Source organism: Pongo abelii, chromosome 12, assembly GCF_028885655.2.
Source record: "Pongo abelii isolate AG06213 chromosome 12, NHGRI_mPonAbe1-v2.0_pri, whole genome shotgun sequence".
Lineage (NCBI taxonomy): Eukaryota > Metazoa > Chordata > Mammalia > Primates > Hominidae > Pongo > Pongo abelii.
The window spans coordinates 84450391-84474411 of record NC_071997.2 but is presented as its reverse complement, the minus strand read 5'-3'; the positions used below and the strand labels follow the sequence as shown (position 1 = coordinate 84474411).

At 40.3% G+C, this 24021-nt stretch overlaps 1 long non-coding RNA gene across 2 annotated transcripts in view; it reads left to right on the top strand.

Moving 5' to 3' along the window:
• The first annotated feature begins 928 nt into the window (after positions 1–928).
• Positions 929–24021, top strand: part of LOC129057708 (uncharacterized) — a 98424-nt gene continuing 75331 nt past the window's right edge. For both annotated transcript variants that reach the window (XR_008522428.2, XR_010136296.1), the window contains exons 1-2: positions 929–1133; positions 6404–6529. This is a non-coding gene — a long non-coding RNA (uncharacterized LOC129057708). The remainder of the gene's footprint in view (positions 1134–6403; positions 6530–24021) is intronic.

Here is a 24021-nt window from a genome sequence, read left to right as displayed (position 1 = left end):
TCTCCCTCTTTTCTATCTGAGATTAGATAAAGTGTCCAGAACTGCGGGAGGAATAAGAGGAGCATCTGAGAGAAAGCAGGACCAGCTTTTTGTTCCTCAGCAGGGGTCATGTGGCTTGCCCCCAGGTCAATTCCTGAGGAGTATGAAGGAAGCGAGATCTTCCCCAGATGGGAATAGGGATTTAGGAGAAGAGGAAGATTATATCTTGCTTTCAGGGAAGTCTTAATACTTGTAGAATTTTCCTGTCCAGGTAGGATAGAAGCAGAGTTGAGTGTTTCCTCTATCTCTGAGAGGGACACCGAAGTACTCAAGGTAGAGCCAGCCTGGAGAGACCTAGTGGCCAGGAGCAAGAGGCTGAGAAGGGCTCTGGGACCAAGGCCCAGCTAAATGATGGACATCTCAACACATGCAGTTACAGAGATGACGGTGCCTCCCTTCCTATGCCTCAAACTCATGTAATCCCAAAGATAGGTCCCTGGATTGACTCACTAGCTTTCTACTACTATATGGAATGAGGCTTATAAAGCAAATTATGTTTGGTTATTAAAAAATAAAGTTAATTTCTTTCAATCCTTAATTTGTGACCTGAGATTTATTTCAACTCCATAAAGAAAATGATCATTCTACACTTGCAAGCTGCCTCATATTTGTAGGTGGCCAGTGGGAACTGAAACTGTTCTCTGGGCAGCCAAGTGTAACATCAGCATTTTCTCAGACCACAGAAGTTATTTCTGAGATTTCACCGATTCAGTCTCCAGGAAAGAGGGAAAGAGAAAAGCAAGGAGTGGGAGGGGATAAGGGTATGTGATTAAACCATTTAAATTATGTTTTAAAGTTTTGACTTATTGTTCTGAAAGGGACTCTGGCCCTTTTAGAGAGGAAGTTCTAAGAAGCTCTGAAACTTGAGGTACCTGCAAAGATAGCTGTTGTTGCTAAGGAACAAGTGTGTTTCAATTGTAGTATCAATGTCACCAGCTCCTGCTCAAATGGCAAAAAGTAAAGGAAAGATGTAAAATCAGCAGTGGGGAAGGAACAGTTCAGTGTGATAGGCCATGGGTTATTATTTAAAATTGTCTCTTCTCTGAAAAAATATGGCTTCACATTTGAGGATGTCTCATAATTGTTCCCATAAGGTAAATATACCGGTCTCTGAATAGTTTCCCTTTGATGGAAGAGGAGAGAAAAGTAGGAAGACAGGGAAGGGAGTAGAAGCCAAGTGGCATAACTGACCTAATTAAAGGACATTTTGGGGGAAGAGGTCACAGTCAGTCATAGCCTTTGGAATTAGACTGAGTTTTAAGTATTGGTTTTGCTAATAACTAAATGACCTGAATGACCTGGGGCAAATAATTTTTAACTATTCCCCCACCTTGAGTTTCCAATCTGTAAAATAGGATGTGTTGTATTAAGATCTCATGAATTTTGCTATTTTGGCTCTTGATATTTATTTCTAAATCATTCATGATTTTTTTTTTTTTTGAAACAGGGTCTTGCTCTGTGGCCCAGGCTGGAGAGCAGTGGTATGATCATAACTCACCACAGCCTCCAACTCCTGGGCTCAAGTGATCCTTCCACCTCAGCCTCCTGAGTAGCTGGGACTATAGGCATGCACCACCACACCTGGCTAATTTAAAAACTTTTTTTGGTGGCGTCTTGCTATGTTGCCCAGGTTGGTCTCAAACTTCTGAGTCAAGTGATCCTCTTGCCTCAGCTTCCCAAAGTGCTGGGATTACAAGTGTGAGCCACTGCACTTGACAACTTTCAATTTTATTTCAATAACCCAAGGTGGTAGGCAGCCTCTGCAGTGGTCCCTAAAGATCCCCATTTCCTGGTATTCATGCTCTTGTGTAATCTCTTCTCCTTGAGTATGGGGTTGGCCTAATGACTTGCTTCTAATGAACAGACTATGGCAGAAATAATGCAGAAATAATGGGACAACACTTCCTATATTAGGTTATAAAATGACTATGACTTCTCTCTTTGTTTCATTCTCTTTCTCTTTCTTTCTTTCCTTCTCTTGGATCACTTGCACTGAGGGAAGCATGTTGTCATATTGAGAGCAATTCTGTGGAGATGCCCATGTGGTATGGTGAGGGACTGAGACCCTCAGACAAACAGGAAGACATTGTGGATCCTTCATCCACAATCACGTTTTGAGAAAACTGCAGCCTCAGGCAACAGTTTAGCTGCAATCCTGTCTTTGAGCCAGAGGTACCCAAGTAAGCCACTCCCAGACTCTTGACCCATAGAAACTGGGAGATAATAAATGTTTGGTTTTTTAGCTTCTAAGTTTCAGGATAATTTGTTATGCAGCAATAGAGAACTAATACATGGCTCCGGTCCATCTCACAGTGGGCCCAATGTGTCCTGAAATCATTGTGTGTTTATTTCCCCAGTTCCAGAATGCATAATTAGAATAGACATACTCAGTAACTAGCAGAATCCCCGTAGTGGTTTCCTGACACCTGAAATGAGGGCTATAATGGTAGGAAACACCAAGTGGAAGCCATTTTGTAAGCTGTCTCTACTTACAAAAACACTAAACTAAAAGCAATACTGCATTCTTGGAGGAATAGCAGAGATTAGTGGCACTAAAAGGAATTGAAAGATGCAGAGGCCATGATTCAGCCAGATTGACAATGGACTACTTAATCAGGTACTGACTCCCATTGTAGTTGTTTTTCTAGATGTAGTTTTGTTGCTGGAGCAAATTAACAAATCCCTGGTATGCAGCTATTAATCTGGCACATGCTTTTATCTTTATACCTGTTAGTACAGACCATCAAAAGAAGTTGACTTTCATCTGGCAAGACAGCAATAATATGTCTTCACTGTCTTACCTCAGGTATATCAACTTTTTAGCCCGCTGTCATAAACTGGTCTGCAAAGACCTTGATTTACTTTTCCATGGGACATCATTAAATTGATGATACTATGCTTATTGGACATAGTGAGCAGAAAGTAGCAACTACTTACTTTAGACACATCAATAAGACATTTGGGTGCCAGAGAGTGCAGAAGATAAATCCCAGAGAAATTTGAGGATCTGCTACTTTGGTGAAATTTCTAGGGGTCCAATTATCTGATATATGAAGGGATTTCTCTTTGTCAGTGAAGGTCAAATTGCTGCATCAAGCTTCGGTTACTATTAAGAAAGAGGCGTGATGCCTACTGGGTCTCTTTGGCATTTGAAGGCAATATATTTCTCATTTACACATATTACTTTTACTCATTTACTTAGTGACCTGAAAAGCTATCTGTTTTATGTAGGTCCCAGTGTAAGAGTAAGCTCTACAATGGCCCAACCTGGAATGCAAGCTGTTCTGCCAATTGGAACATGTGATTTAGAAGACCTGAAGATACTTGTAGTATTAGTGGTTCATAGAGATTCTGTTGGGAGCCTTTGGCCGGCTGCTATAGGTGAATCCCAGCAGAGACCCTTAGAAATTTTTGGCAAAGCCATACCATTCTCTGGGGGTGACTATTTTCCTTTTGAGAAATGGCTTTTGACTTGCTACTGGGCTTCAGAGGCTGAACATATGACCCTGAGCTACAAAGTTACCACATGGCCTGAGCTGCCTATTGTGGGTACTGTCTGCCCTACTAAGCCATAAAGTTGGACATGGACAGCAGCACTCCATTATCAAATGGAAGTGGTATCAATAAGATCGAATTTAAGCAGGTCTTGGAGGCACAAGTAATTTGCCTGAGGAAGTAGCTCAGATGCCCATGTCTTCTATTGATGCTACATTTACTTCTTTCCTTCAACCACACTTATGGCCTCATGAGGAGTTCCCCACGATCAGTTGACTGAGGAAGAAAACACTTGAGGTTTGTTTACTGCCCATTCTTCGTGATATTCAGGTACCATCTGGAAGTGGATAGCTGTAACACTATAATCCCACTTTGGGACAGCCCTGAAAGACTGTCTTAAAGGGAAATCTTTCCTGTAGGTGGGATTTTGAACAGGATATCTGTTGTTCATTTTGCCTAGGATGATAGATGGCTAGACATATGGGTCTACATTAGTTCATGGGCATGGCTATGTAGACCATGAACTACATTGGCTGGATGTTCAGGGACTTGGAAGGCACAATTGGAAAACTGATACGTGGAGAAGAGATACACGAATAGATCTCTGCAACTGGACACAGAATATGAAGATATTTGTGTCCCACATGAGTGCTCACCAAAAGGTGACTCAGTAAAGGAGGATTTTGATGATCTGTTCTGTGGATGTCAGTCAGCCTTCTCCAGTCACTCCTGTTGTTGCCCATAGGGTTCATGAACAAATGAAGGTTATTCTGGGCTCACCATCATGAACTTTCACTCACCAGGGCCTATTTGCACACAATTTCTGTTAAAGGCAGAGACCAACGCCAGCCCCCAATATGGCACTATTCTTTGGGGTGATCAGCCAGCTACTTGGTGGCAGGCTGATTACATTGGTCTGTTTCCATCACAGAAGGGACAGCACTTTGTTCTTACTCAATATGGAATTGCCTTTTCTGCTTGAAATGCTTCTGCCAAAACTACCATTTTGAACTGTCATAATACTTTATATAAATAGCATCACCATTAACCAAGAAGCTCACTTCACAGCAAATGAAGTGAGGCAATGGACTCATGCTCATGGAGTTCACTAGTCGTACCATGTTACCCATTATTCTGAAGCAATCGATGTGTTAAAATGGTAGAATAGTCTTTTAAAGGCTCAGTTATCACACTAGCTGGGTGGCAACACCTTGTGGGACTGGGTCAAGGTCCTTCAGGTTGTGGTTAATGTTCTAAATCAATATCCATTCTATAGTGCTATTTCTACCATAGCAAGCTTTACAAGTCTAGGAAGCAAAAGGTAGAAATGGAAGTTGTTGTTCTCATGATCATCCCTAGTGATCCACTAGCACAACTTTTTTTCATCTCCACAATTTTAGGCTCTACTGCTCTAGAAGTCTTAGTTCCAAAGGATGAAATGCTTCCACCAGGGGCACAATGATTCCATTGAACACTCAGTTGAGAAGACTGCCACTTGGCCGCTTTGAGCTCCTAATGCCACTGAATCGATGGCATATAAAGAAAGGGGTTACTACACTGGCTGTGTTGACTGATCTTGACTATCAAGGGAAAATTAAGTTGTTACCATGGAATGAATGGCTATGTCTAGAATGCAGGAGACCCTCTAGGGAAACTTTTAGTATACTCATATTTTGTGATTATTAAGTCAGGGTAAAACTACAACAACCTCCAGTTGAAGCAGAACTGTTAATGGTCAAACCTTTTAGGAATAAATTGGAAACAGATAAGGAACTGTGACTAGTTACAGGGCTTGATAAGGAAATATGAATGCTTAGTAGAAGAAGGCAGTTATAAATACCAGCTATGACCACATGAACATTGCAGAAAAGAGGACTACAATAGTTGTGAATACTTACTTCGATGTGCATATTATGTATATATTAACCAAATATTTATGTTTTCTTCCTTCCTTCTCATCTCCTTATCTAATATAGCATATGCTAAGTTAACTTTTTTCTCAATACTTAAGTTACAAGATATCAAAAAGTGACATGTAAATCAATTAGGAGAAGAATAAAAGACCACCCAAATCAAAAAGAGGACTTTTTATTCTCTTTTGATAAAAGAATTAACGCAGGGCTCAACAAACTGGCTCATGAGCTGGTCATCTATTTTTATAAAGAAGTTTTTCTTGGAACACAGTCATATTCATTCACTTATGCATTTTCTATGGCTGCTTTCATGATACAATGCTAGCATTGAATAGTTGCAACAGAAACTATGTGACCTATAAAACCTAAAATATTTGCTATTTGGCTCTTTAAGAAAAAGTCTCTGACCCCTGAGTGACCATATTTTTGGTTGCATGGCGATAATTGTATTATGTTAGTCAGAAGCATGACTTTATTATTTCCTTTATTTGGAGGTTAACTATGGAGATATGTATGCCTGCAAACTTGGCAAAGGATAGACTGAAGTGGCTTTGTAATGTGTTGCCTTGACTAGGCTGAACTACATTTCCCAGAATTCCCTTTCTTGAATGTTTCCAGTTAGGTTGTATTACAAGAGAGATTCCCCTGGGGGATTTGGAGACTGTAAATGAAGCAATAGCCATTTTGAAATTCACATATCTTGTCTGTTTCCTTGTTGGTGTGGGCAGTGGCCAGGACTGGAACTGCTCCATCTTCCCCTGGATCCTCCTTCAGCTTCTCTGACTCTTGGGCCAGGAGTGTGTGTGTATGTGTGTGTGTGTGCGCGCGCGTGTGTGCGTGTGCCTAGTTTCATGACAAAGGGCCGTGGCTTCTGCATGACCAAGGTCAGAGGCAACAAGTACAAACACAGGTTTTTGCCTGTCTTATTGGCTCAAGCTTGTGCTTATGGGTTCCAGCTTGTTCTTGCTCTCCCTACTTTGCATCTTGACTGCCTGCCCTGAGGACTTCCAGCTTCAGCATTAGATGCAATGACAATACCCTTACAGAGACTAGTATTCAACCAGCAACCACAACTGCATAAGGTAAAACCTCTGTAACACATTTATATATTTCTTAAGGGGTCAATATCTTTGATTAAACCCTGACTGATACATGCAATAAGCATTTATAAAAAGGCATTTAAATGTTCTAAATAGATCAATTTTTTTTGCTATCCTTTTGTTGTTAATTTCTAAGATTTTTGCATTTTTTCAATAAATATGCTTGTATGAATGCTGCTTTTTGTTTATGAACATTTTCTTTATAGCCTAATACATGGTTAGTTGTAACTCTTTCCACATACGTTTCTGAACAATGTGTAATCTCTGTTGAGTGCAAAGCTCTATATAACTTGTTACCATGTTATTAACTCTTGCTATGCTTAATGTTGTGTTTTCGATATCTTTTATAGAGAAGTGTGTTAACTTTTAACATGATAGTCATTCTGTCGATTTCTCCTTGTAAAATGCTAGAATCTTTTCTCTTCATATTTTTTGAAACTATATTGTTAGGTGCATGGAAGTTCATGACTAATATAGTTTCTTGGTGGATTGTATATTTTATCAACATGAAATACCCATTTTTACCCCTTTTAATGTTTTTATACTGCATTAATATTTGCCATTTCTATTATATAATAATTGAGATAATATATAATGTGCTTGGTCTCTCATGTCTGACAACAGTAAGCAGGCAATAAATAGAGGCTGCTATTATTTTTGTCATCCTTGTAATAAATATTATTCTATGTCCCACAGTGTGCAGATTGGTCTCTTTGGGAGACAAAGAGGGAAAGAAAGGACTAAAGGAATTCAGATTAAGAAAGAGAGCAACTGCCTCTCAGGCACTGCATAATGATGCTTAGAGTTTCTTCTCCTCTAAACAAGGTGATGGAAACTCCAGGGAAGAGAGGCCTCAGGCTTGGACAGATCACCAGAAAGCCTGCCAAAAGAGTCTTCCTAGGCAGCCAAGAGAATACAGCAGAAACAGATTTTCTTGTTGGATCTTGGCCTTTTTGCTTTTGAGGCCTAGCTGAAACTAGGAAGGGTAAAAGCAAAACAAGGTCAGACCTAATAGTAAATGTGTTCCTGTGGCTGGAAGGTTAGAATTATCTCTTCAGAGATCCCCTTGAATTTACATATATTTATTCTAATTCTGATAATAACCCTCTGACGTAGGACTGATGCATTTCATTTCCAGATGAGGAAACTGGTGTTCACAGAGGCAAGAGATGTGGTCAAAGTCTCAGAGCCAGTAAATGCAGAGCCAGGGTTTGAGTGCAGCTATAGCTCCAGAATCCACTCTTTCCACTCTGTCATGCTGCTCCTCAGAGCAGCTCTCAGTGAGTCATCTTGGTGAGGGGCAATGAATTTGGGGTCAGGAGCAACCTTCAGCAAGAGCTGAGATAAAAGTGCAAACTAGAGAGTAAGCCACAAAAGAAATAGAAGTGTTTGGAAATGTTGGAGAAAGGCTTAGGCCCATGTTGAAGCTACTCCCTGAACTCTGTGCCCTCTTCCAAATGGACAGAACTGTGATGAGAGACACAACGATAATTCCTCTGAATGATGTTTCTCAGGTCTGAAGAGATGGAATGCACTGGGGATTCTCTCAGCCTTGCCATTTGAGAATGGAGAATCAGGGAGAAAGCGAAGGGCTGGAATTAGAAATTCAAATGCAATCTGATGAAACCACTTTCGACTCCACAGTTATTAACCCCAAGCTGGCTCATTCCTTTAAATCTTGAGCCCGTCTCAAATGTAGTAAACATTAAGCACCAGAAATTACTGATCTCTCTTTCCATATGGCCAGTGCATCTCCACCTCTGGAATGGAAGAAGCAATAAATGCTGAATAAGACATTTCTTTAGGAAAGACCAAGAGCAAACACATTCCAAAGATGAGGAACTTTGTGAAAAATGTAGACCCAGTGCAGGAAACAAACAGGTTGCTTTGAAGGATCTGCTAGGGATTTTTTTTTTTTTTTAAACTAGGGAAGTTTGCCCCAGGCACATTCATTCAAATAATAAAACGAGAATGGTGTTTGCAAGAATTTAAAAAGGTCCTTAAACTCCTTTCTAGTCAGAATAGATTATTACAAAATGTTCAAGATAGCTCTTCAGAATTTCATTTGATGACCTTGACATGAATTTAAAGCAAATCTCTGCCTTAAAACTTGTATTGGTAGAGTGATTAAAAGTATGTGATGTTCTTTGCAGAGAGGTGTTCATTTGATGGGAAACTGGAGAAAAGCTTTTTCCTAACAATGTTATTGCAGCTCTTTGCAAGAACTTTAGTAAATTCTGGCTTCTGTCCTAGGTTAAGTTAATTAGTAGTAAGTAATTAGTACTATAGGTAAAGATAATTAGTGTATATAAGATAATGATTGAAGTTAAATCAACCAAGGATGGGGATGGAAAGGTGCGGGGGGATGGCACAGGCCAAGTTCTGGAATTAATTGCCAGAGGCAAAGTGAGTGAGGCTCCTGAATAGGCTCTGGGCCATATGGTAATCAGAATGATCTGCTCTAAAGAGATCTTTGATGTTGGTTTATTCTTCATGGGATTCCTGGGATTGAAAGACAAGGGCAGCCTTCTAAAGCCCTACTTGATTTGCAATTTTTTTATAAAATAGGTCTAGTGAATAATACCTAATTTTCATTACTCCCAAATTAAGTTACAGCATTTCACCCAATTTCTACCTGGATGAATTCAGTCCATGAAAAGGGTCAAACTCTGTAAAATATTTGAAGAGAGTTATTCTGAGCCAAGTATGAGTAACTATGGCTGGTGACACAGCCCTCAGGAGATGCTGAGAACACGTATTTAAGTTGGTAGGGGTGCAGCTTGGCTTTATACATTTTAGGGAGACATGAGACATCAATCAAATACATTTAAGATATACATTGGTTCAGTCCAGAAAGGCAGGACAACTCCAAGCTTCCAGGTTATAGGTAGATTTAAAATTTTCTGATTGGCAATTGGTTGAGTTATTATCCATAGAAAGGAATTGTCTAGGTTATGATAAGTGGTTGTGGAGATCAAACTTCTATCATGCAGATGAAGCCTCCAGATAGCAGGTTTCAGAGAGAATAAATTGTAAATGTTTCTTATCAGACTTAAGGTCTGCCTTGATGTTAATGCTGGAGGGTATAAAAAGGCACGTCGACCCTCACTTCCAGTCAAGGCCTGAACCAGTCTTTCAGGTTAAATTTTAGAGCACACCAGCAGATGAGGAAGTCCATTCAGATGGCTGGGGGCGGCTTAGAATTTTGTTTTTGGTTTTCAATTCACAACGCAGAACTCTTTCATTGAAGAAGTTGTTACCGGAAAGTGGTCCCCATCCGGACCCCAACAGAGGGTTCTTGGATCTCATGCAAGAAAGAATTCAGGGTGAGTCCATAGAGTAGAGTGAAAGCAAGTTTATTAAGAAAGTAAAGGAATAAAAGAATGGCTACTCCATAGACAGAGCCGCCCTGAGGGCGGCTGGTTGCTCATTTTTATGGTTATTTCTTGATGATATGCTAAACAAGGGGCGGATTATTTATGCCTCCCCTTTTTAGACCATATAGGGCAACTTCCTGATGTTGCCATGGCGTTTGTAAACTGTCATGGCACCGGTGGGAGTGTAGCAGTGAGGATGACCAGAGGACACTCTCATCACCATCTTGGTTTTGGTGGGTTTTAGCTGGCTTCTTTACTGCAGCCTATTTTATCAGCAAGGTCTTTATGACCTGATCTTGTGTTGACCTTCAATCTCATCCTGTGACTTAGAATGCCTTAACCATCTGGGAATGCAGCCCAGTAGGTTTCAGCCTTAGTTTAGCCAGCTCCTATTTAAGATGGAGTTGTTCTGGTTTACACACCTCTGATATTTCCCCCATCCCTTTTACAGGAGACCCCTTAATCCTAAGGGTTGCAGAGGGATGAAGATCCATCTTCTGTAACTTCTTCAGGCTGAATAGGAGCGATTATATTCCTGCCTAACTATTAGGGTCTTTTGTGTTTAGGGTAGAGAGGAGCTCAGTCAGAAAGTGTTGGTATGGCGAGGGCCATTCAAAACTCCGAATTCTGACAAAAGGTGATATCTGGAAGATTAATAAGTGTTCAATTTAAGAAAACATTCAGTAAGCTTATCCTGCATCCCTACACAAAGAGTATAACAGCAATATATTTCACAACAGCAAAGCAAAATAAGTAAAATTATTCCAGGTAAACTAAATTAGAAGGCTTTCCATGAACTAGGCAACTGTTGGAACCAAGCTGATATGGGGTTGCTAGAAGATTCCAATGTGTGCCCAGGATTAGAATATTGATCCAGGTTTTTACATTACCAATCTGAGCAGCAGCCAGAAATCACTGGTTGGTTCACAGGAATAAACAAGGTTAGCCTAAATTGCAGAAACAATCTTAAAAACAATTGATGATACTAGAATCTAATAACAAGTGTACCCCAGTTTTTGAAACATAATTTTTCTCTCCAGTTTCCCATATTTACTAAAGACAAATATGGTAAGACTGATTTGCTTTATTATGCTTTGTCTGATTATTTGTATAAAGTGCAGCAAGAATAATTATTTTTTCACATAGGCTTTTTGTAAATTGGCTTTGATGGAGCTCTGTTTCACAGAAGGAATCTCAGATAAGACTTTTTTAAAGCCAAGGCCGGCTATGGGTTTGTGCCCTCAAATACCTAAGAGTTGAGTAAATTCCTCTCCTCTTGGGGTCCCAAGATAACCTGGGGCTCCTGGACCTGTTCAAAAGTGACGTTCTTTACTTACAACAGGTCAGAAACCTTGTACAGGTACTGTTGTAGGCAAGGTATGAGGCTAGTTCACCAAGGGGCTTTTATTGGCTCTATAAGTCAAATCTGAATTCTTAAAGGAAAGCATGCCATTCCAGACAGTCTTAGTAAAATAACCAATTTTTCCAACTGTGTCCTGTTGCAAAAGAAAACAGATTCTTATTGCGCTTATGCAAATAACTATACTGCCATAAATTTAGAATAGTTAGAAATAGTTTCCAAATTCTGGAGAAATCAGGTAGGAGAAACAAATACACTCCAAATTTTGTCCACAAGGGTATACTTTACTCAATTGTTGAAAGCTATAAATAGCTTAAAAGAAAAGTTTTCTTAACTCTGCAAAACAAAACAAAGGATCAGTAACTTTTTAATTTTTTATTATTATACTTTAAGTTCTAGGGTACACGTGCACAACGTGCAGGTTTGTTACATATGTACACATGTGCCATGCTGGTGTGCTGCACCCATTAACTTGTCATTTACATTAGGTATATCTCCTAATGCTATCCCTCCCCCTCCCCCAACCCCACGACAGACCCCGGTGTGTGATGTTCCCCATCCTGTGTCCAAGAGTTGTCATTGTTCAATTCCCACCTATGAGTGAGAACATGCGGTGTTTGGTTTTCTGTCCTTGCGATAGTTTGCTGAGAATGATGGTTTCCAGCTTCATCCATGTCCCTACAAAGGACAAGAACTCATCCTTTTTTATGGCTGCATAGTATTCCATGGTGTATATGTGCCACATTTTCTTAATCCAGTCTATCATTGATGGACATTTGGGTTGCTTCCAAGTCTTTGCTATTGTGAATAGCGCCGCAATAAACGTACGTGTGCATGTGTCTTTATAGCAGCATGATTTAAAATCCTTTGGGTATATACCCAGTAATGGGATGGCTGGGTCAAATGGTATTTCTGGTTCTAGATCCTTGAGGAATCACCACACTGTCTTCCACAATGGTTGAACTAGTTTACACTCCCACTAACAGTGTAAAAGTGTTCCCATTTCTCCACATCCTCTCCAGCACCTGTTGTTTCCTGACATTTTAATGATCACCATTCTAACTTGTGTGAGATGGTATCTCATTGTGGTTTTGATTTGCATTTCTCTAATGGCCAGTGATGATGAGCACTTTTTCACGTGTCTGTTGGCTGCATAAATGTCTTCTTTTGAGAAGTGTCTGTTCATATCCTTTGCCCACTTTTTGATGGGGTTGTTTGATTTTTTCTTGTAAATTTGTTTAAGTTCTTTGTAGATTCTGGATATTAGCCCTTTGTCAGATGGGTAGATTGCAAAAATTTTCTCCCATTCTGTAGGTTGCCTCTTCACTCTGATGGTAGTTTCTTTTGCTGTGCAGAAGCTCTTTAGTTTAATTAGATCCCATTTGTCAATTTTGGCTTTTGTTGCCATTGCTTTGGTGTTTTAGACATGAAGTCCTTGCCCATGCCTATGTCCTGAATGGTATTGCCTAGGTTTTCTTCTAGGGTTTTTATGGTTTTAGGACTAACATTTAAGTCTTTAATCCATCTTGAATTAATTTTTGTATAACGTGTTAGGAAGGGATCCAATTTCAGCTTTCTACATATGGCTAGCCAGTTTTTCCAGTACCATTTATTAAATAGGGAATCCTTTCCCCATTTCTTGTTTTTGTCAGGTTTGTCGAAGATCAGATGGTTGTAGATGTGTGGTATTATTTCTGAGGGCTCTGTTCTGTTCCATTGCTCTATATCTCTGTTTTGGTACCAGTACCATGCTGTTTTGGTTACTGTAGCCTTGTAGTATAGTTTGAAGTCAGGTAGCATGATGCCTCCAGCTTTGTACTTTTGGCTTAGGATTGTCTTGGCAATGTGGGCTCTTTTTTGGTTCCATATGAACTTAAAAGTAGTTTTTTCCAATTGTGTGAAGAAAGTCATTGGTAGCTTGATGGTGATGGCATTGAATCTATAAATTACCTTGGGCAGTATGGCCACTTTCACAATACTGATTCTTCCTATCCATGAGCATGGAATATTCTTCCATTTGTTTGTGTCCTCTTTTATTTCGTTGAGCGGTGGTTTGTAGTTCTCCTTGAAGAGGTCCTTCACATCCCTTGTAAGTTGGATTCCTAGGTATTTTATTCTCTTTGAAGCAATTGTGAATGGGAGTTCACTTATGATATGGCTGTCTGTTGTTGGTGTATAGGAATGCTTGTGATTTTTGCACATTGATTTTGTGTCCTGAGACTTTGCTGAAGTTGCTTATCAGCTTAAGGAGATTTTGGGCTGAGATGACAGGGTTTTCTAAATATACAATCATGTCATCTGCAAACAGGGACAATTTGACTTCCTCTTTTCCTAATTGAATACCCTTTATTTCTTTCTCCTGCCTGAATGCCCTGGCCAGAACTTCCAACACTATGTTGAATAGGAGTGGTGAGAGAGGGCATCCCTGTCTTGTGCCAGTTTTCAAAGGGAATGCTTCCAGTTTTTGCCCATTCAGTATGCTACTGGCTGTGGGTTTGTCATAAATAGCTCTTATTATTTTGAGATACATCCATCGATACCTAATTTATTGAGAGTTTTTAGCATGAAGGGCTGTTGAATTTTGTCAAAGGCCTTTTCTGCATCTATTGAGATAATCATGTGGTTTTTGTCTTTGGTTCTGTTTATGTGATGGATTACATTTATTGATTTGCACATGTTGAACCAGCCTTGCATCCCAGGGATGAAGCTCACTTGATCATGGTGGATAAGCTTTTTGATGTGCTGCTGGATTCGGTTTGCCAGCATTTTATTGAGGATTTTTGCATCAATGCTTATCAGGGATATCGGTCTAAAATTCTCTTTTTTTGTTGTGTCTCTGCCAGGCTTTGGTATCAGGATGATGCTGGTCTCATAAAATGAGTTAAGGAGGATTCCCTCTTTTTTCTATTGATGGGAATAGTTTCAGAAGGAATAGTACCAGCTCCTCCTTGTATCTCTGGTAGAATTCGGCTGTGAATACATCCGGTCCTGGACTTTTTTTGGTTGGTAGGCTGTTAAATATTGCCTCAATTTCAGAGCCTGTTATTGGTCTATTCAGAGATTCAACTTCTTCCTGGTTTAGTCTTGGGAGGGTGTATGTGTTGAGGAATTTATCCATTTCTTCTAGATTTTCTAGTTTATTTGTGTAGAGGTGTTTATAGTATTCTCTGATGGTAGTTTGTATTTCTGTGGGATCAGTGGTGATATCCCCTTTATCATTTGTTATTGCGTCTATTTGATTCTTCTCTCTTTTCTTCTTTATTAGTCTTGCTAGTGGTCTGTCAATTTTGTTGATCTTTCCAAAAAACCAGCTCCTGAATTCATTGATTTTTTGAAGGGTTTTTTGTGTCTCTATCTCCTTCAGTTTTGCTCTGATCTTAGTTATTTCTTGCCTTCTGCTAGCTTTTGAATATGTTTGCTCTTGCTTCTCTAGTTCTTTTAATTGTGATGTTAGGGTGTCAATTTTGGATCTTTCCTGCTTTCTCTTGTGGGCATTTAGTGCTATAAATTTCCCTCTATACACTGCTTTAAATGTGTCCGAGAGATTCTGATATGTTGTGTCTTTGTTCTCATTGGTTTCAAAGAACATCTTTATTTCTGCCTTCATTTTGTTATGTACCCAGTAGTCATTCAGGAGCAGGTTGTTCAGTTTCCATGTAGTTGAGCGGTTTTGAGTGAGTTTCTTAATCCTGAGTTCTAGTTTGATTGCACTGTGGTCTGAGAGACAGTTTGTTATAATTTCTGTTCTTTTACATTTGCTGAGGAGTGCTTTACTTCCAACTATGTGGTCAATTTTGGAATAAGTGTGATGTGGTGCTAGGAAGAATGTATATTCTGTTGATTTGGGGTGGAGAGTTCTGTAGATGTCTATTAGGTCCGCTTGGTGCAGAGCTGAGTTCAAGTCCTGGGTATTCTTGTTAACTTTCTGTCTCGTTGATCTGTCTAATATTGACAGTGGGGTGTTAAAGTCTCCCATTATTATTGTGTGGGAGTCTAAGTCTCTTTTAGGTCTCTAAGCACTTGCTTTATGAATCTGGGTGCTCCTGTATTGGGTGCATATATATTTAGGACAGTTAGCTCTTCTTTTTGAATTGATCCCTTTACCATTATGTAATGGCCTTCTTTGTCTCTTTTGATCTTTGTTGGTTTAAAGTCTGTTTTATCAGAGACTAGGATTGCAACCCCTCCTTTTTTTTTTTTTCCATTTGTTTGGTAGATCTTCCTCCATCCCTTTATTTTGAGCCTATGTGTGTCTCTGCACGTGAGATGGGTCTCCTGAATACAGCACACTGATGGGTCTTGACTCTTTATCCAATTTGCCAGTCTGTGTCTTTTAATTGGAGCATTCAGCCCGTTTACATTTAAGGTGAATATTGTTGTGTGTGAATTTGATCCTGTCATTATGATGTTAGCTGGTTATTTGCTCGTTAGTTGATGCAGTTTCTTCTTAGCATAGATGGTCTTTACAATTTCGCATGTTTTTGCAGTGGCTGGTACCAGTTGTTCCTTTCCATGTTTAGTGCTTCCTTCAGGAGCTCTTGTAAGGCAGGCCTGGTGGTGACAAAATCTCTCAGCATTTGCTTGTCTGTAAAGGATTTTATTTCTCCTTCACTTGTGAAGCTTAGTTTGGCTGGATATGAAATTCTGTGTTGAAAATTCTTTTCTTTAAGAATGTTGAATATTGGCCCCCACTCTCTTCTGGCTTGTAGAGTTTCTACCGAGAGATCTCCTGTTAGTCTGATGGGCTTCCCTTTGTGGGTAACCCGACCTTTCTCTCTGGCTGCCCTTAACATTTTTTCCTTCATTTCAACTTTGGTGAATCTGACAATAATGTGTCTTGGAATTGCTCTTCTCGAGGAGTATCTTTATCGAGGAGTGGCGTTCTCTGTATTTCCTGAATTTGAATGTTGGCCTGCCTTGCTAGGTTGGGGAAGTTCTCCTGGATAATATCCTGAAGAGTGTTTTCCAGCTTGGTTCCATTCTCCCCGTCACTTTCAGGTACACCAATCAGATGTAGATTTGGTCTTTTCACATATTTCTTGGAGGCTTTGTTCGTTTCTTGTTACTCTTTTTTCTCTAAACTTCTCACTTCCTTTCATTCATTTGATCTTCAATCACTGATACCCTTTCTCCCATTTGATTGAATTGGCTACTGAAGCTTGTGCGTGCGTCACGTAGTTCTTGTGCCATGGTTTTCAGCTCCATCAGGTCATTTAAGGTCTTCTCTGCACTGGTTATTCTAGTTAGCCATTCGTCTAACCTTTTCTCAAGGTTTTTAGCTTCTTTGTGATGGGTTCGAACATCCTCCTTTAGCTTGGAGAAGTTTGATCCTCTGAAGCCTTCTCTCAACTCGTCAAAGTCATTTTCCGTCCAGCTTTGTTCCATTGCTGGCGAGGAGCTGCATTCCTTTGGAGGAGAAGAAGTGCTCTGATTTTTAGAATTTTCAGCTTTTCTGCTCTGGTTTCTCCTCATCTTTGTGGTTTTATCTACCTTTGGTCTTTGATGATGGTGACATACAGATGGGGTTTTGGTGTGGATGTCCTTTCTGTTTGTTAGTTTTCCTTCTAACAGTCAGGACCCTCAGCTGCAGGTCTGTTGGAGTTTGCTGGAGATCCACTCCAGACCCTGTTTGTCTGGGTATCACCAGTGGAGGCTGCAGAACAGCCAGTGTTGCTGCCTGATTGTTCCTCTGGAAGCTTCGTCTCAGAGGGTCACCCAGCCGTGTGAGGTGTCAGTCAGCCCGTACTGGGAGGTGCCTTCCAGTTAGGCTACTCAGGGGTCAGAGACCTGCCTGAGGAGGCATGCTGTCCCTTCTCAGATCTCAAACTCCATGCTGGGAGAACCACTACTCTCTTCAAAGCTCAGTTGGAAATGCAGAAATCACCCGTCTTCTGTGTTGCTCATGCTGGGAGCTGTAGACTGGACCTGTTCCTATTTGGCCATCTTGGAACCTCCACCACCTTTTTTTTTTTTTGAGACGGAGTCTCGCTCTGTCGCCCAGGCTGGAGTGCAGTGGTGCGATCTCGGCTCACTGCAAGCTCCACCTCCCGGGTTCACGCAATTCTCCTGCCTCTGCCTCCCGAGTAGCTGGGACTACAGGCGCCTGCCACCATGCCAGGCTAATTTTTTGTATTTTTAGTAGAGATGGGGTTTTACTATGTTAGCCAGGATGGTCTTGATCTCCTGACCTCGTGATCTGCCCTCCTTGGCCTCCCAAAGTGCTGGGATTACAGGAGTGAGCCACCACGCCCAGCCTAGGATCAGCAACGTTTTAAGCAAAAAGTTAAAAAGACTACTTCAATTTTTTTATTGGTTCAGTTAATTTAGTTAACTCCTGTTCTGCTTGATATTTGTGAACATTTCAGCTCTCTATGAGAGTCCTGAAAGTTTTTTCGTCTATCTTGATGTCACAGTTTCTAAAGTTATCCGAAAACCTGCATTTAAGTGCACTTGTTGAAGTCCTACAGTTGATTATAAAACCATCTTCGAAAGAGGACTAAATCAAGACAACAATTGTCTGTGGATGAGAAAATGTCTTAGGACAGCCACAGTCAAAAACACAATTGACAAATTTGGTTGTTTCTGTGGAATACAAAATTTTATGTAACAATTATAATTATTAATAACACTATATCATATTAGAATTATAGCTTTTTAAATAATTTTGGAACACATACCAGTAACATATTTATACAAATACAGCCCAAAGAAAACCAAACACCATTTCATATTTGACAATGCTTCTTGTAAGACTTTTAAACAAATACACCAAATTTCACCTTCACATTAGTATATTATTGATGTCAAACCCAATTCTTATGCAACCTTATAGACAAATGTATTCAATCTTAATCACTTTGATAAGGTAAGATTTTCATAAACCTTTTATAACGCTTTACACATTTTTGTTAAAGAGCAAATCATAAGCAGGTTTTTGCTTTAAGAAAAACCTGTTGTGCTTTTATTCCAATGTTCAAGTTACTGAATTTACTGAATTGAGTGCAAAAACTGAATAATACCCCTTTAATTTTTTTTTTTTTTCTTGTGACGGAGTCTCGCTGTGTCGCCCAGGCTGGAGTGCAGTGGCACAATCTTGGCTCACTGCAAGCTCTGCCTCCCGGGTTCATGCCATTCTCCTGCCTCAGCCTCCCGAGTAGCTGGGACTACAGACGCCTGCCACCACACCCAGCTAATTTTTTTTGTATTTTTAGTAGAGATGGGGTTTCACCGCGTTAGCCAGGTTGGTATTACCCCTTTAATTTTAGCCAATATGTTCACACACAGAATTTCTTTTACGATTAATTTTTCACAAACCTTCCACAATTTGTTCAAACCTTTAGATTTTTTTCCTATCTCACTTAAAAAAGTCCTTTAACCCTTTAAACTTGGGCAAGAAATCCGCATTCCCATGAGTTCTTATAATTTTGTTTGCCAAAAACACATTCTACTTTCTTCACACACCTTGCATGTAGAGCTCTTTCTTTGGTAGTCTCATTACAATGTTAACTCTTAGTGACTTTTACTTTTGTTGAAAACCTTGGTAAGCTCAGGATTTTAATTATGTAGTAGGTATGGAGCCTAGCATAGGACACACTAGGCAGAAATGCAGATAAGGGCTGACTGCAGCATAGCTAGGGGCGTGGCTAACTCCACATGTCCTAAGCCTTATCTAGAATCTAATGCTCAAAAGTTAAAGAAGCAGTTTGTGGCCTTAAAGCATTTAGCACATTTAATATCTTACCTGCATAATTTAGGCCAAGTATTTACACTTTTGAAGACATTTTTATTTTACCAATAATCTTTAAAACTATCTTTATTTCCCAAAGATTACTTAAGTCACATGAACTAAAAGGCATTACATTTTTAACTTTTCTGATAAAATATTTGGTTTAAGCTCGTATTATTAAACCAATTAATCAAAGTTCTTTTGTGTTACACACACAACACATATAAATACACAGACAGTGGAAGAGAAAGAACTCATCCCCTAAGCCAGGAATTGAAGTCTGAACCTCGGCCACCATTGTGATGGTAGAGACGAAGAGAAACGATTGCCACGTGGTTATAAGGTCAGACTCCCAAAGACATGACTGACCAGTTTCCTGGGCCATCTTGAACAGCGGGCTTGCAGGTGTCCTAGGCCCACATTCTATCCTAAGGTACTCCTCTCCATTATAGAACACGGAAAGAAAGACACACAAAGCACACCAGATTTGCTACAGTTTAAGATTAGCATCACAAGTCCTTTCTTCCACTAATCAAAACTTTACAGGAGATAAACAATGATACTTACCATTCATTCAACAAATTTAAGAGTGAGAGGAAAGCACTGCCTGAGGCAGGGTGGGGAAGGCAAGGCACTCAGGGAGGCCAGAGAAGGAACCACCTATTACAGCTGACACTGAAAAGTTCAGGTGGCCACTTGCCGGTCGTGAAAAGATCTTTTCCAGCAGCCCCATCAACTCTCAAGTTTCCCCTTTGTGGGGAGGAGAAATCTCCCCATGTCCTATGATCCTGTACATGCCTAATCCTGTCACCCACAGCTGTCAGCAAAGCGTGCAAGGCAGATTAATCCAAAGAGAATAGCAGTTAACATCCCACAGTGCCAAACTCGTTCTTAGCCAAAAGGGACTTTAATGAGAGGGGCCTTTAACCCCTTAGGTCTTAGAAGAGACTCTAACCCTCCTAAGTTGGGCCTCTAACCCAAGGTCAGTCAAGTGTCCTTGCTTTTTATTAAGAGGGTCCTCTAACCCACTCTGTCTTAGGAGAGACTCTAACTCCCGTAAGTTGGGCATCTACCCCAGTCCCATTCTTTTTTTTTTTTTTTTTTTCCCCAGTCTCATTCTTTACCCAGGTATACGCACCCCACTTACACAAAGTTGTCCAATCAGTGCTGTAGTCTATTTCCTTTGGGTTGGGGGTCACCTCAGTATCACTCCTTCAGGTTTCACCAGAAAGATATTAACAGACCCGACCACTTGCCCAAAGTTATCCTTTGGGTCAGGGGTTTCCTCACTATAGTCTTTTCTGTGGTGGCCAGAAAGCAGTTACAGGACCCCACCACTTACCCAAAGTTAGCCTTCGGGTCAGGGGTTTCCACACTGTAGTCTCTTCTGTGGTTGCCAGAAAGATGTTAGAGCAAAGGGGTCCTGATCCGGACCCCAAGAGAGGGCTCTTGGATCTCGTGCCAGAAAGAATTCAGGGTGAGTCCATAGAGTAAAGTGAAAGCAAGTTTATTAAGAAAGTAAAGGAATAAAAGAATGGTTACTCCATAGACAGAGCAGCCCTGAGGGCGGCTGGTTGCCCATTTTTATGGTTATTTCTTGATGATATGCTAAACAAGGGGTGGATTATTCATGCCTCCCCTTTTTAGACCATATAGGGCAACTTCCTGATGTTGCCATGGCATTTGTAAATTGTCATGGCGCCAGTGGGAGTGCAGCAATGAGGATGACCAGAGGACGCTCTTGTCACCATCTTGCTTTTGTTGGGTTTTAGCTGGCTTGTTTACTGCAGCCTGTTTTATCAGCAAGGTCTTTATGACCTGTATCTTGTGCCGACCTTCAATTTCATCCTGTGACTTAGAATGCTGGGAATGCAGCCCAGTAGGTTTCAGCCTTATTTTAGCCAGCTCCTATTCAAGATGGAGTTGTCCTGGTTCACACACCTCTGACAGAGTGGCTCACTATGCCTTAGGAAGGAGTTTATACCCACATCACAAGAACATACTGTGACTCTTCCTCTTCAGTCTTCTCCAAGGGGTCTGAAGCCACTTACTGGATAAGTGTGATTGAGAGAAAGGGAAATATTCAAAACATTTAGGGGCATTTCAACAATTACCATAGACTTATACTAATTTTTTGAAGTTCAGAGCCACGTTAATATTGATGCTTATAAGGAAGAGGTATTAAGTGGAATTTTGACCCAATGCCCTCATGATAGGTCATGTGAGAGCCCAAACTCTCATCTCATGGTTATCTCCCCTTACCTAAGACATACGGAATACAGTCAGAAGTAGACAACCTCAGCAACTAGAAGAATCCTTACATTGACTCCTTGACTCATAGAGTATGTACTATAATAGGAAGGGTCAAGTAGTCCCTAGATTGTAGAGTATCAACATGGGATTGTATTGAACCAAAGAAGAAATTAAATTGCCCCAAAATCCTGCATGCAGTGTCTGATGAAACTGTGGATTATCTCATTTCGGCAAGGATATGAGAACATTTTTGGTTATTATGAAGAAAAGCTGCATTATATTTAGTGGTGTGTCTGTGTGTGTGTAAAAGTATAAAAATAAGGGAGCATGGTGTATGTGAATACTGAATACTCAAAGGGCTGGGTGGTAGTACCTGATATTTTACAGATAAGTTTATTTGCAGTTTCAAATAACCTGAATTCATTTCTGTTGCTTGCAACCATGAAACCCAACTGATATTCCTCCCTATGTCAGAGAGACTAACAGCCACCACAGGAATAGAAGCAAACTCCATCAGCCGGACCAATAGCTGTGATAGAAGCAGCAATGGCAGTGGTGACAGAAGTTTTTGCTGCCAACTGAAAACACCAGGAAAATGGCATAGTGGCTATAATAAAGATTAAATGAGCCAACCTTTGAAAAGCACTTAAAGCAGTGACTAGGTAGTGAGAAGCATATTAAGCATTGTTGAACAAAAACAAATTAAGTAGTGTTAGCAAAAAAAGTTAAAGCTAAACAACATATAAGACATTTGGAATTTCTACAAGGAAAGAGAGGGAATCCAGAAGGTAAAATGTCCCAGTTCTTCTATGATGGTGGTTCAGAGACAAAGATGCTTTTGTTACCTTTGACATGGTTATTTGTGTCTAGGTGGCCTTCTGGCAGACAAAGATTCCTCACTCCTACTCTATTGCCACCATCTTAGTCCAACCTACCATTATCTCCTGCCTGGCCTGCTGCAATACCCTACTAACTGGTTTCCCCATTTCCATTCTTAAACTGTCTATAATTTATTTTTCACACTGTAATCAGAATTATGAATGGGAAATATGATCCAAATGAAAATCCTCCATTTTCTTTCCATTGCCAATGCCTGTTAATATCTCAGTGTTTATTCAATGTTCCCTCTAATTTTGTAAAGTTTTCCTCAGGTGACCATGCTAAAAGAGTAGCAAGCTCTCAATATCATACATATATCTAGGGAGTTGATTGTTTCTAGTGAAAAATAACATCAACAAAATTAATGTTAAACCAATTTAATGAAATATATAATAGTTACCATGCAGTACGGCAATGAAATATAATCAGTGCATGAGTATATCAGGGTATCAGAGTGTAATCAGGGAAGCCAACCACCTTAAGTATTATGGAATAAAGGATTGGTTATAGAAACAAGACCCTTTACAATTATGGGGAAATTTCAGGATGTAAAGTCCAAAACAAGGGAGTTGGAGGATGAGAGAAAATCACTAATCAACCCTCCTGACACACTGGCATGATTGGACAAGTCAGAACCTGCTAGGGAATTGGGGAAGCCAGGCACATCCAAATACTGAAGTTGGACAATGATGGAGGCCTGGTGGAGAAATCCATGGTGAGCTATTGCCTTTGCATCTGATAGTGGGTGTGGGGTCACTGTCAGTCAGCAGATCCAGCAATTGAGAAGAAGAGTTAGACACAGAGTGGAAAAAGCCAGGCTAATTTAGGACACATCAGCACCTCTGCATATCTGTCTCTCACTGCACCTAACTACAACAACCTTTAGAGATTGGTAGTCCTGCTTCATTTCTGCCTTCTAAGTCTTTCGTAAGTTTTTCTTTTGAATAACTCAAACACAGACGCATACAGGGAAGGAGGTTTTGGGAAGAGGTGTTCTACAACAAATATTTAGAGAAATCACTAATGTGTGTTTCTTTTAAACCATTTAACCAAATTGCTAGGTTTTGCCTTCTCACTTTATTGATTCATGGATTCTTTAAGCAAGATTAATTTTTATTTTTTTCTCATTTTACATATTTTTTCTTCATCATCATCACAATCACACAAACATGCAAAGACACACACACAATACACACTGACATACAAATATCAGAAACTATGGGATGCCTTTAAGATGTGTTATAGATTGGGATCCCTAGAAACATCTCCTGAAATGGGGATTCTTGTTCAAGTGATTTATTGCAGGAGCACTCTTGGGAAAGAGGAGTGAGGATGGCTGGAAAGAGCAGAGGAAGAACATGGTCTCAGGTGGAAATTACCTTAAGTCTAATTCCATGAGAAGCTCTGTAGCATAAATTGCACAAACATTAGTCCCACCTCAAGGCAAAGGCACCAGCTCTTCATACCCCCTCTGACAGTTAGTCATTGACCCAGGTCTGCTGACGGGGAGGTGGGTGATTACAGGCCAGTTCTCCAGAGAGAGCAGGCAGCTGTGAATGTTATCAGCCAACACTCAGATGGTAAAGTGGATAGGGTGGGGCCCAGCAGCATTCATTCCAACATGCTTTAGGAGAAGAAATCTTCATATATGGAGTGTGTGGAAATTCAGTCAGCTGGGGCAGAAGGCCCACAGCAGAATCCCGTTTCCACTTCCTCTCTTTCTGCTGTGATCTCAGACCTATCTCTGATTCTGTAGCAGTTTGGTCTTCTGGTGCCCACTTCTAGATATCCTTCTGTAGTTCAGTGTTTGGTTATGGATGCTACATTTGCATACCACCATTGGCCTTATAGTTCTTGCCTCCACTCCTCTGTTACTGGC